Source organism: Hippocampus bargibanti, linkage group LG05 (assembly GCF_051943395.1).
Source record: "Hippocampus bargibanti isolate YZ-2025 linkage group LG05, ASM5194339v1, whole genome shotgun sequence".
Lineage (NCBI taxonomy): Eukaryota > Metazoa > Chordata > Actinopteri > Syngnathiformes > Syngnathidae > Hippocampus > Hippocampus bargibanti.
The window spans coordinates 14,109,339-14,121,465 of record NC_142738.1 but is presented as its reverse complement, the minus strand read 5'-3'; positions in this window follow the sequence as shown (position 1 = coordinate 14,121,465).

Genomic DNA, 12,127 nt, shown 5'->3' with positions numbered 1-12,127 from the left:
ACCGACCGTCGAGATCGAGTATGCTCCGACTCGCCCCCAGCTGAGCAACCCGACACCCCAACGCCGACACGACGCGCGGGTCTATAAAACAGCCGTCGGCCCCCGAGTCCACTAAGGCCCGAACGGACATTGTCCTGGTGGGACCGTGTATAACGGCATCCAGCTCCAGTCTCCGCGACGTGAACCCCCCCGCGGACCTTAAGGGAACCCGTTGCTTGTGTGGACGGGGTAACTTACAGTCACTGGGGGTCTTTCCGGGAAGCCCCCAACTGGGACAGTCCGGGGCTCGATGACCCAACTTGCCGCAGAGCTGGCATGCCGGGCCGGTGTTGCGTCGCTCCGGCGCCCGCTCAACGGCCCTTTCGACCCCCATCTCCATCGGCTCCACGGCCGCGTGCCCCCCACGCGGAAAGGTCCGGGCACCCCCTCGGGTCCCTGCTGGCGGCTCGAGATTAGCCTGGGCAGCCCGCTCCCGGGCCCTGTCTCGCATCCGGTTGTCCAGCTGCAGCGTGAGGGAGATCAGCTCGCGAAGGCTGGAGCACTCGTCGCGGGTAGCCAGCTCGTCTTTCAACGCCGCGCTGAGCCCGCGCCGAAACATCCCTCGCAGCGCACGGTCGCCGTACCCGCTGGCGGCAGCCAGGACGCGGAAGGCGACGGAATACTCCGCCGCCGATCGGCTACCCTGCTGGCAGATCCACAGCTGGGACTCCGCTGCCTGCCCACTCACCGGGAGATGGAAAACCTGCCGTAACTCGGCGACGAAGTCCGGGAAGGAGGCTCGGAGCTCCGGCCGAGATTCCCAGACGGCCAACGCCCAAGCGGCTGCGGGTCCGGCAAGCAGGCTGGTGACGTAAGCCACTTTGGCCGCGTCCGTGGTGTATACGGAGGGTTGCTGGTCGAAAACTATGGAGCACTGCAGCAGGAATTGCGCGCAGCGCCCGGGCTCCCCTCCGTAACGGGCGGGATGTGGGATGTTGGGTTCGCGGCTCAAAGTTTGGGGAGGAACGGCCCCCGCGACGAAGGCGCCGCTGGCCTCAAGTCTATCTACCCGTTGGGCTAACCGGGTGATGTCGCGGCGGATCTCCGCGATGGCGGGCACCACTTGGCCGAGCTGCTCCGCCTGCTGAGCGAGGACGGAGAAGATTCGGTTACTGTCCGCAGGATCCATGTTGGTCGGAAGATTCTGTCACGTTCCGGCGGCGACAGTGGCAGCTGGCGAGCAGGAACGTGTGGTATAGGCGGTGGATCGTAGAGCAGGACAGAGGCGTGGGTACCGGCAAAGGATTTATTAACATAAAGCGCGGGTCCGAAAATACGCGGACCCGGTAAAAACTCGTGAAACAAACTCAAAATGACAACTGACAATGTTAGTGGGTGAGTGGCGGCAATCCACCCAACCACACTAACCAAGAAAATAAAGTGGCACACGGGGGTGCAAAACAACCTACGACGCGGTGCAAACAACAAACGCGTTCGTGGCTAAAATCATTCCTCGGGCGAAGCAAATAATGTACTGGTAACAAGTTCCACGTACTAGCTTGGCATAAGGCGAAGTATCTTCCGACGCTGGGTGGATGCCAGCGTCGGGTTTAAATGTCCACAGTTAATGAGGAGGGAATTGACAGCAGCTGGCGAGCGGCGGGAACGGAGGCCCCGCCCCGCTGTCAACTGGCTCATGACAACAAGGGAGTATACGCCACACCAGATAGGAGTTTTTGGTACATGATTAACGATAGAAAAGGGGGTTGGGAAACACTAGTGGCAGATCCTCAGGGTTATGATTGGTCATCATATACTACAACCAAATATGCTAAACATCAAAGGCCACTCATATCACTAATAGAGAAAAACAATGGCAGAACCTTAATTTTAACCGTAGATCTGAAGTCAGGACAGCTCTTAAACCCAGATCCGCCCCAAACTACTTCGTGTGTGTGGCTAGGATGCACCTGTTGGGAATTTCTGTTGTGCCAATGGAGAACAGGGTATGATACATGTTACCCAATCCAGTTGTGCCAGACTTACTCAGTACAATTAAAGAAACCAGAATTAACTAAGGCAACAATTACAGCAGGAGTTAAAGTAACAGTGCTTCAAACTACTGATGATTGGTTCCATGTTTTTACTGGCGTTTCTGGCCAAAACAACAACTGGCTACTCATGGCGGAACAGGCTGCAAACACTACTGACCGAGACTGTGTGGTTTGCATGGGATCAAGACCACTACTGCAAATAGTTCCCTCTGTGTTGAATAAAAGTTGTCTTTTACAGGTTATGACCAAGGCCAACCCCACGGAAAGTTGTGCCATATTTGATAAAGCATTCCCCCTTACAGGTCCAGAGAAGAAGAAACCACTGTTTTCTAACAAAGTTGCAATGGGAAATTTCACGTGTATCAACAGGATTGGAACTGGTACAATATTGGGTTCATTGAATGCTTCTCAGTGTTTTGAAATTGAAATTGTTGATGAACATTTTACACCCTTATCACGAAGTGACAGATGGTGGTGGTGTGGTGAAAACGCCATCTATGATAAGTTACCATTCAATACCACAGGTTATTTGTGTTTCAGTCACCATAAGTTAGGCTGTTTATTTTTATTTTATTTTTTAGTGTTAATCAAGTTTAGATGTGATGTGTCATGTGAAAGTTTATTTTTGACAATTTTATTGGCAGATAAGGATTTTATTTTGGTATTATTTTAATTATTAAAGGGGGAGTTATCATGTAATAAGAGTTAGAATGATATAGAAAATAATTGAGAGCTTTCTGATGACTATGCTTCCATTCACAGCAGAGGATACACATGCGCTATCGTCGATGGTAGAGAAAGGGCTTCTCCTTTACCGACATGGCACTTCCCTGTGAGTTTGAGGTTCCACCAACATTGGTGCATTTGGAGTTCCTCGTGGCGTACCAGATGAGTATGAATTGCTTAACCAGATTGCTGCACTGTCCAGGAGCATGCAAATTATACTGAAGGAGCCTATTGGGCAATTGGAAGCAAAACGAGTGACAGTCACATCTCTGATGGCGTTCTGGGACTGCTTGGCGGTCGATGTGCTCTTGGTTGAGGCCAATGGAGCGTGTGCGATGTTTGGTGAACAGTGACGTTCAACCTCGCCCGGAGGGCTCCGCTCACTGAACTGGATGGATCATTCCAGCGTGAACCCGCCCTTGTCGTCAGAATTGTGGAGGAAGACCTTTGTCACGTACAAATTTAGTGTCTGTCTTAATTTCGCTTACATTTTATTTTTCAGCTCTCTGGACATTGTGTGGGGGTTGCTGCATTCCCTGTATCCAAGTTCTGCTTGTCCAATTTATTACTACTGTTGTGCCCACGATGTTTAAAGTGAATGGGGTGTACCCCCTGCTGTTACGAAGGAAGCGTGATTCAGATTTAGGAAACAGCTCAGCTCACTGACACATGGTTTCACTTCAATACCAAAATGTCGCTGATAATTTTGAACAATGTTCTCCTGATTTTAATTTTAATTTGGTGATAACATCCTTCGTTCAACACCCTGAGTGTAACTACGTTTGCAAATACAACATAACTCCTCTGAGTAAGATTCAACAGGAAAAATGTATGTGACGGACAATTTGATTCAACACATATCTGCCTTGGGGTCAGCGATCCCACAACATGATGACAACGAAAACAGTGTCAATGTTAATAAAGATGATGTTGACTATGACAACGAAATATCTTTGAACATTTCTGATCTTTTCCCAGATCCAGGCAATTATGAGTGACAACTTTTCCTCTAGGTGTAACTTTTCTTATGTGTTTATGATTTTATGATCAAAAATCCTTGTGAAGTGATCAATAAATGATGATCTATAATAAGTAAATTGGATAAACAGGGGGGAATGTTGGAGTAAAATTGTATATCATGTCGTCACATTATATTCGTAAATTAGTTTGCTTAGTATTATCCAAGTTACTTGCACACGCACATATCTTTTTATTTTTATCTCTAGCCATGCTGACTCTCAATAACAGAATGTCTCCTTGAACAGTCTCCTGCTTATCTCAAAATATGCTTGTGTTTTGCGCCAGTCTCAACCGGTGTGTTCCCCCTCCCTTTAGACGGTTGAGACCTTGTAACCAGGCACTCCCAAACTTTCAATAAAAGCAAAGGGACCAGAGATTGTTTTCGGAGTGGGTCGGATGAATGTTACGGAACAGTCTCTGAACACTCTCCTTGCAAGTCCATCTCACGTCTTTATGTTTTTCTTTCACAATTGGTGAAAATGTTTTGGATTTGACCCTAACACTAACTCAAAATGTCAACGAACAGTTACAAACACACGACACCATTTTGTGCCACTCGGTGGCAATAATATTCTTCACACCGTACCTTGAAGCAGATCGTTAAAGATTTCCCTCTAGAGCACATGTAAAACCAATACTTTTAATTTATACAGTAAAGTCTCGTTATATCGATATTCAAGGGAGCCCGAAAAATATCGATATAACCGGGACTATCGATATATCCGATCCTGCGCCGAACTGCATTAAACAAAAGCCGCCAAAAGAGGGCAGCCAAGCGCCATATAAGAAACGGAGCTGGCCATTAGCTCCCTTTTTTTTGGGGTGAGAGGTGTTCCCCCAATGTTGCCTCAAAATGGCACATATAATTCTTTAATGATTGTAAACATGTATGCTTTAATCTTCAGAACTACAGTGTATTTGAAACATATTCATAACTGGATGTGTAACAAGAAAGCATATTATCCGAATCTGAAGCCATTGTTTGGATTCACAAGCAATGCAAGACGTCTTGGCGTGAAGTCATTTTTATTTGCATTTGAATAAAAAGTGACATCGGCTGTCCTTTAATACACAGTATGGAATGTTAATAATTTTCAAAATCATCGTGCTTCAGCAGACAAAACAAGAAACATTGTTGCAAAAAACGATTGCATTCATATACAGTACAGTGGGCATGTACATAACACAACAGGGAAACTGCAACGCTTACATCTTACTGTATTATGTATACAATTTAAAAAAGTCATCAATCTTCTTCTGCTTCCCATTTTTACCTTTTAACACAAACACTTCAATCTCGTCTGCTACACACGAGCTAGCGTCTGAAAATGAAAATGGCTCTGCTTCACGGGTGCTGGGCACGTAACCAAGTCACCTGACCAAGTCGAGCAATGGCGCGACTGATGGCGTGACACGTAACCAAGACACGTGACCAAGTTGACCAACGGCGCGACCGATGGCGTGTCACGTGACAAAGTCACACGGCCAAGTCGACCAATAGCGCGACCGATGGCGGCTCATGTGACCAAGTCGACCAATGGCGCGACCGATGGCGGCTCACGTAACAAGACACGTGACCAAGTTGACCAATGGCGCGACGGATATATCGATATAAACAACAAAAATGGCCGGCGGGGGATGAAAAGGAGCACCGTAAAACCGGATTATCGTAATAACCGAGTAGCGTACTAAACGGTACTAATTATACATAAAAAGACTAGAAATGTGCAAGGGAAATGAAAATGGCATCGTAATAAGCGGTACTATCGATATAACTGATATCGATATAACAAGACTTTACTGTATTTTTAATTGATGACATAAAATCACAATCATCTTTCTTGCCAAGTATGTAGAACACACAAAGAATGTGTCTCCGGTAGAACATGCTGCACTCGTATCATCATAAGAAAAATGGAGGCACTCTACAGTTTTATTTGGGTTATTATTTAGAGAGTTAATGGCTTGGGGGAAGAAGCTGTTTAAACGTCTGCTGGATTTGATGCGCATGGATCGGTAGCGCCTGCCTGATGGGAGTAGCTGGAAAAGGTGGTGGGCAAGGTGCGGAGGGTCCAGTAGGATTTTGCGCACCCTTGTTTGGACGAGGGAGCGTGTGACCGAGGCTGCCATTCGCGACGCCATCTTGGGGGAAAAAAAATTTCAAACATCATGCCATCTTTTTAAATACTTTCGTGCCAAATTACACTCAGATGACAGATGATCCAATTATCAGTTTGCAGGTAATCTGGTGCATGAAAGCGTTAATCAGCGTGCAAAAGAAGGCATTCAATATCCCAGGGGTCGGGAACCTATGGCTCACGAGCCATATATGGCTCTTTTGATGATTGCATATGGCTCGCCGATAAAACTACTGTGGTACCTCGGTTCTCGACCATAATTCGTTACAGGACCCTGTTCGAAAAGCGATTTTGTCGAACACCGAAACCACCTCTTTGCTCCTGTCACTTGCGAGTTGACAGCGGGGGCGGGGGGTGGGGGGGGCTGCCTCTCCCGGCCGTTCTCCACCTGCTGTCATTCACTAATCGCGGACACGCGGCATTTATAAGGTTCGCGATCACCTCGCCAATGCCGGATGATTGACTCAACTGGCCACCGTGCCTGGACTCTTCCTTCGATGCGCGAGTGTAAAGAGTTTGATGGTTCTCTTTATTTGTAAGTAGGTTCGTTGTCAGATCTCCCAGGCAGGTGACGCGCAGAGCTTGATCGTGGCGTGGAGTCGAGCAAGTCGAGCCGTGATGTCCGTCTGACGCCCGGCGCGAGCCGGGCGCCTGAGTGGGTCCGTGCAAGTCTCTTTGGGTCTGTGAGTCCGAGATGATTCTGCCCCGTGGTTAGCCCAATCTCTCTGTCCCGCGACAGCTTCTTTTATACAATTTGCAAGCGTGTGCTATGCGTCAGGGTGATACGCACATCAAGGAGATCAAGGAATTGAAAGACATGAAAGTGTTGAAAGGCGCACTTCAAAATCATACACTCGTGTGACGCAACAGGGCTCCCCTCCTGGATCCGAAGTCGGTGAAAACGATGAAGGAAAAAGAAATACAAACAAAAGTAATTCTGCGACATGGTGAGGCCAGGCAAGATGACGGTCACCGGGCATGGCAGGCGTCGGTGGGGTGGTTTCCGAGGAGGTTTCGTGGTGCCTGAAGTCGTTGTACGGGAGCACGGCAAAGAGTGCCCTACGATTGCCAGTTTGAGTCGATCGATGGAAACTTTCCTCGCGGCCGTCGAGTCGATGCCGGAAGGTCTTCTCACCGTGAGTTGTTCGGCTGGGATCGGTCAAATCGGAGAATCGATGAGGGATTGTGAGGACGAAGGTGCGTGGGGTTGGCCATGCTGCCGGGCTCGGACAGGCCGGGTCATCGCCGACGGTGGCGTTGATCGCGCTGCCATGGCGCTCTGCAGGACGCTGAGGAAGAACGCTGACGTCGGCGGCCGTGTCGGCCATGAAGCGTCTTCCCGAAGTCCGATCGTGGACATAAGCGATGTCCGACGATGTCCGATCGTGGACATATATGATGTCCGATCGTGAACATAAGCGATGTCCGACGATGTGCGATCGTGGACATATACGATGCAGCTAGTTGCAGAGTCGGCAGGCGAATTGGACGATGTCGGCCATCAGGGTGCGGCAGGTTTCACGGTGGGGTCGGGGCGCCCACGGGTGGTGGCGGCCCATCGGGAGCTCGCCAGGCGAATTGGACGATGTCGGCCATCAGGGTGCGGCAGGTTTCACGGTGGGGTCGGGGCGCCCACGGGTGGTGGCGGTCCATCGGGAGCTCGGCTTGAGGGGTCTTGCTGTGAAGATGCCGGATTCACGGGCGGCTGGGAAATCTGGGTGTTTCCATTTGGAGAGTTGATTGGGCTGAGGAGGAGGGAAAAAATGCTCCTGGCTAGCTCGCCAATAAAGAGTTTGATGGTTCTCTTTATTTGTAAGTAGGTTCGTTGTCAGATCACCCAGGCAGGTGACGCGCAGAGCTTGATCGTGGCGTGGAGTCGAGCAAGTCGAGCCGTGATGTCCGTCCGACGCCCGGCGCGAGCCGGGCGCCTGAGCGGGTCCGTGCAAGTCTCTTTGGGTCTGTGAGTCCGAGATGATTCTGCCCCGTGGTTCGCCCAATCTCTCTGTCCCGCGACAGCTTCTTTTATACAATTTGCAAGCGTTTGCTATGCGTCAGGGTGATACGCACATCAAGGAGATCAAGGAATTGAAAGACATGAAAGTGTTGAAAGGCGCACTTCAAAATCATACACTCGTGTGACGCAACAAGTGTATCCGGTCCGAGGTATTTTCCCCGCGTCCCGTAAATTTACGTCATCTTCCGGGATTGCGTAATTTTGCACCGTCGTGTGCCATTTGCTTTTTGGCGTAGTAAGCGGGTCGGATCACCCCCTGCCTTCTTACTCGCTGTGTTTTCTTTTATTTGTGAATAAACATCCTGCTTGGGTAGTACGTGTCTGCTTTGGGATCCTAAACTTCCACTACGTTCCGACGAGTCAGCTGCCGTCACTCTCGCTCGGAACGTGACAGCTACGGATGACGCGGCTACAGGATGTTCTTTTCTCTTCAAATATCTATCCAATGACACTTGCTCTCACGCCCACAGTCACATCACTAGATTTCACAGCCTCCTTATTCTTTAATATCCTACTGATCGTAGATTTCGCCATGCTGTATTCCCTCGTCAGATCACTCGCACACCTCCTTCATATTTTGCGATTATTTCTTTCTTAAATGCAATAGTTGTACGCACTACTTTTCTTTTGTCACTTTAAGCAGCACTTACTTTCTTTGGAGGCATGATTAGGGGCTAAAACTCTTCGTACACGTATATTAAACGCTAGAGCAAAATGCTTATGCATCTGAGGTCTTTGACAAAGTTGCAGAAAAGTACTCTCAGGTCATAAACAGAGTTGGGCAAGAGTTTGAGAACAGGTTTTGTGACCTCAATCAGCTTGAGCCATGTGTGTCGTTCATTTCTAATCCTTTCATGAACGTGGACATATCATGTGTTGCTGAACAGTTAAGTGCAATGTTCAGCCTGGATGCCGAACAGCTAGAGATGGAAATTGTAACACTGCAAAATGACCTCCCCCTCAAAGCCCATCAGACTGCACCAACTTTTTGGTGCTTTATTGACACAGAAAAGTACAGTGGTGTATGCACAGCAGCTATGAAGGTTGCAAGCCTGTTTGGTTCAACTTATCTTTGTGAATCAGCCTTTTCTGACATGAATTTCATCAAGAACAAACACAGAACACGGCTCACTGATGCACATCTACAAGACTCACTCAGAGTTGCAGTGTCAAGTTACACACCAGAGTACAACACACTGGTGAAAAGCATGCAATGCCAGGCTTCCCACTAACTGACAAAGAAACAGATAACAGATTTGGTGTCCAGTTCAAAGTGTGATATAAATTATTTAAAAATCTGACTGTTAATTATTTACTTCTTGTATTTTTGTATTTAATTGATTCATAGAAACACTGGATATGATGTTTTCATACAAAGTGCTATGGACTTTGCATGCCAGGGGCGTCCTTCCCAATGTAGTGCATGATTTGTCAAAAAATGTAAGTGGTTAGTTAAAATGAGACTTTTTCTTTTCCTACAAAAGTGATCATTTGAAAAATTTTCGCTTAAAGAAAATATAAAATAAAGTGTTGCATATTGATTTTAATCTCTTTATATATTTATTGTGAGAAATCATTTAACATGATCAGTTTCTTCACATAGAGAAATATCACTAATTATTAATAATAACATAGATTTGAAGGTAAATTGAGCAAATTGGCTCTATTTGGCTTTATTTCTGGCAATTTATTTAAGTATGTATCAAACTGGTAGCCCTTCGCATTAATAATTCCCAAGAAGTAGCTCTTGGTTTCAAAAAGGTTGGTGACCCCTGTCCTACGACTTATATACGCCTCATATGCGAAGTAATATTGAGCCACAACAGGTCTCGCAACTACTGTCACCGACTCACTTTCCCCCTGTAGAAGAAGTTGTGCCTAACCACAGCCTCCAATGTAGTGCCTTACAATATGGTGCAACTTATATTCGGAAAACGTTTCTATATTTTTATATTATATTAGGATTTTTTTTTTTTCATTCATTGAATGTTCGCTTTATAGTCTGGTGCGCCTTAGATATGGAAAAAGTGTGAAAATACACCATTCGTTGGGGGTGTGGTTGCTTGTTCTGTAGCCACAAGGGGACACAAGCCAGTGTCTTATTGTGCTGGTCCGAAGCCCGGATAAATACAGAGGGTTGTGTCAGGAATGGCATCCGACGTAAAAGCTTGGCCAAAACAAATATGCCAATCAAACCTCTGAAGACGGAGGACACTGATTTGCTGTGGCGACTCCTTGAAGGGGAAAAGACGAAAGGAAAAAAAGAAGATTGGGGGTGTACCTGATACTCCAATGGACCTTATATACCGGAAATTACTGTAGTTGTGGGAAGAAGGAAGCCAACATCATATCAGGAAACACATTTTCATAGCATAAAATTTGAGCCAAAGCAAATAAGCTAGTTGCAAAAACATGAACAAACAGAAATAGGCACGGCCCTGAATGATCAAGAAGCCCCATGACAATGTGCCAGCTTCCTTCTTTGCTGATGAACATCTGGTAGTTGAATGGAAATGCTGTCTTTGGTCCAAAAATGAACAGTTATTGAATTTATGTTCGGAATGTGGTGATTTTTATCTTTCGGAGGGTGACCCAAAAAGATGTGTCCTACTGAGTCCCTCACTGCAGCAATTTTTTTCTCCCGAAAGAGGAGTGTTTGGAAGTGATTGACAACTCTGTCAGACGAGTACAGGTTTGCTTGCAACGAAATGGTGGACATTTGAAACACATCTTGGGAAAGTTATAAATTGACTAAAAATGACAGAAATAGCTAAAACTCTAAACTGAATAATATGTGGTTTTAATTTGAAATAAATAGCTTTTTAATTAAAGCCACAATTGAAATTTTCATAGGTACGCATCATTTTGGGTCACCCTGAACATCGTAAATAGGGCAGCCACTTTATGTAGATTAAATAAAGTTAAATATCAAATATGCTTTAGACTCTATTTTTATACTCTGCACTATGTACAGTTCTTTTTATGAAACATTTTTGTGAAGTTGTACATTTCAGGATTTTTTTTCAGGTCTTTTTTTTTGTACATGCAAAACCTGCCCACACACCCATTTCAATTTTTTTGCTGGTGTAGATTGCAAATTTCCCCCACTGTGGCACTATTAGAGGCTTTCTGATTCCACAAAATTCATAAATGTCAGTGAAATAAATCTTAAAATAATACATTTCCGTCAAAACTATAAATGAAAACTATTTTAAGAAAGTCATTCGTTCTCGGACACGATCAGTCCTGCTCCCTGCCCCGCCCCCTTCTTAAAACTTTACAAAAAAAGATACAGTACTCCGTCTGTGTAACCTCTCAGTCGTACAGGAGTGGTCCATCGGTGAAAAAGTTTCTTCAGCCGTCATCTGTACTTGTTTGAAGGTGTCTGATGTTTCGCTTCTTATCCAAGAAACTTTGTCAGCAAACTAAAGTCTTACTGGTAGTTTAGGCCCAACTGTGCAGACATGTCGTGCCGGACTCTGCTATGATAGGTCCCTGCTCTCAGGTTGGGGGGAGCAGAGGACTACTCCCTGCAGCTGCTCCACTGATAGTTCCTATCGTACTGACTAACGATTGGCCTGATTGCCCCACTTCGAACGGTATCACCTCATCAGTATTACTAACCCTATGTTGCCCAAGCAGGCTATTGTATGAACGATCCAAATTGAACCTCACCCCACCAATCATAGCAGAGTCCGGCACCGCCATGTCTGGACAGTAGGGATATATATACAGTAAAGTCTCGTTATATCGATATCGGATATATCGATAGTCCCGGTTATATTGATACTATTTCTATGCACGCACGGAGAAAATTACATGCAAACAGGGTCGGATATATCGATAGTCCCGGTTATATCGATATTTTTTCGGACTCCCTTGAATATCGATATAACGAGACTTTACTGTATACATAGGGCCTAAACTACCAGTAAGACTTTAGTTTGCTGACGAAGTTTCTTGGATAAGAGGCGAAATGTCCGACATCTTCAAAGAAGTACAGATGACGGCTGAAGAAAACTTTTCACCGATACAGTACTCCGCAAATTAAAAACTCATACTAATCCACTCCGAGTTGTGATGACATTAAGAGTTTTGAGACATCTAAACCATTCGTGTAACCCACTTCGATAGAAGCTGGCTGGCTGACGACCGATGAATGCAAGCAATTTGGGTTGTTTCTGGTCGCGAGTACG